At 39.4% G+C, this 2,360-nt stretch overlaps 1 long non-coding RNA gene across 1 annotated transcript; it reads left to right on the forward strand.

Moving 5' to 3' along the window:
- Positions 1-466: 466 nt before the first annotated feature.
- LOC134065642 (uncharacterized) lies at positions 467-1,926 on the forward strand. Its single transcript, XR_009936317.1, has 3 exons — positions 467-753; positions 1,642-1,736; positions 1,863-1,926. It is a non-coding gene; the product is annotated as an uncharacterized LOC134065642 (long non-coding RNA).
- The last annotated feature ends 434 nt before the right edge of the window (positions 1,927-2,360 follow it).

Consider the following 2,360-nt stretch of genomic DNA (forward strand, 5'->3'; position numbering starts at 1 on the left):
GGTTTCGTGTGCGCACAATTTAACATCTTAAGCCTACCTTACATTGACAGACTTTGCAAAGATTTGGAAAAGAATTTTGAAAGACTGCAGTCTCAGACCCTCTCACATCTAAAGACAATTCATTGAGTTTTTAGTCACAGTCTAGTCACAGGCCAGTCTCAGATTAGGATTTTGCAAAGACTGTGGGTCACTGTTTACAAAACTGCTACAAGATTCCTTCAAATTATTTCCATCGTGCACTAGGCTACACGTCATCATCAACAGGAACTCATATGATAGCCTACTCATATCAAAGTAATTTTTTCACGTTTCTGCAGCATTGTTTGATGTGTGACATCACTAACAGATATAGGGCTCTATTATCAGGATCAAATGGGCATTGTCACTAGTCACTCACGTAAGTTTCTTTGGGGGCGGTCCTACACTCTAAAAAATGCTGGGTTATTTCAGCACCCAATTACTGGGTTGTGGTAGTTTTACCATTTATTGGGTTATGTCAGCCCATGCTGGGTTATTTATCATAACCCAGCCACAGGGTTGGTGGTTTAGAACTCAATCTCCAACAGATGTAGGGCATTCTACCCACTAGCTGGGTCACTTAACTACTGGCAGCCCAAGTACTGGGTGAACTCATTGAGCAGCCTATCCCCCACCCCTGCCTGAATGTGCAACTCCAGCCAGATCTTCAACCGTCACTTTTTCTATCATGAATCTGACTGCAAGCTGTGTGCTGTAGCCGTCATCATATTCAAGGTAAGAATTATAGTACTTTTGTATGCCAATTGTAAACGGGAATTTATTAAAAATTTACTGTTTTCACAATGAAATATTAACCACAGCCGTTAGCCATCATAGAAATCATATTTAGTTAGCAAATAATAGCTAATTAGATAGTGCTAGCGAGCTAACTTTGCTAACGTTAGCGATGTTAGCTGTTAATGTTAACTTTTCCAGTTACTAATTTCACCTTCATGTGGAATCTTTGGAATGGTAGTTAATATCATATCTAGCAATAATCCAGTCTGAGATGTGGTTATGAATGTAGAGTGAGTTTTCACACATCAGGCGCAATAGCTCAGCCTACCTACATTTAAAGTGGCTGTTACCATGCTGGCTAAAGTTAGCAGCCAGCTAGCTGCTACAGACACAACGAAAGTTGTGGTTAACGTTAACCTTACCTTACGACCTTCCATGGGGCATGGGTCGTTACTTAAACATAATACATGTATGATAGTGTTGATGCATAATATGTAGTGTTGCTATTGGAAAGAGGACCAGTAAAACGAATGAAGCAGGCTAATATTAAGTTATTTGACCTCCTGATTTAGGGCCTGTAGTGTTGTATGCTCATTGATAGATCTGTCATATAGTGTATGTGAATGCGGGGGCATTTGGGGAATTTCTATTAGCAGAAATATAATGCCGACAAGTAAAGGGATTTTTAGTTTGTTTATGGTAGTGTTGGGCTTCATGTTCTTCATTTTATAGCCTTTTTTTGTGCCATGTTTGATGACTTACACCGAGGCATATGTTTATTTAAGATGCATGTGAGTGCAGTAGTGCATCAGTGATGGTCTTTTCATGTTCTGTGAGTTTTGCAATGTAATAATGTTAGCCTTCTTCTGTTCCCCCTGTTTGCAGGTGGTGTGAGGACTGCTGCCCTGAGACCGCTGTGTGCATTTTGGAATGTTCCAAATGTGTGTTACGTCCATACAGAAGAAATTCCAAGCCTGCAAGTGAGTTCACTCACCAGATAGAGACACATACTGTATACCCGCATATAGCATTATAATATCTGTGCATTTCTGTCTGTAACAGTTTAGTTTATCCCCTCCTTTCATGTGTCTGTTATGACTTTGTAGTGGGCTCTATCAACTATCCAGGGCAAAGTCGGTCTACCCTGATGGCACTACCTGTTACCCTGACCTCAACGTAGTGGGTGTGGACTACAGGGTATGTTATTGAGCATGCTTTTTGTTTGTCATAATATGTGCTATGTAATGCATTAATCCAGAAAGTAATCATGATTATTGCACTTACCTAAAGTAGTATTGAATTTTGCAATTTAGCCATATTTTCCATTGTTTGCTACTAATTCAGTTTGTTGTACAGTATACACATCATTTTGTTTAACCTTATATTTTATTGACAGAGCCCTGATGTCATGAATTAATATAGACGGTGATGGTGGCAAGGGTGCCTCCATAAGGTAATTATCATTTCTACCTGATTGACTTACCTTGCTTTTTTTATTCTATGATTTTATATCTTAATCAACAATAACAAATTGTATGGCAATTGCTGTTTTTTTTGTGCCAGAATTCCCAGCCTGGAGCCAGAGGCTGCTATTGCAAGTCAGA

Source organism: Sardina pilchardus, chromosome 19 (genome assembly GCF_963854185.1).
Source record: "Sardina pilchardus chromosome 19, fSarPil1.1, whole genome shotgun sequence".
NCBI lineage: Eukaryota > Metazoa > Chordata > Actinopteri > Clupeiformes > Clupeidae > Sardina > Sardina pilchardus.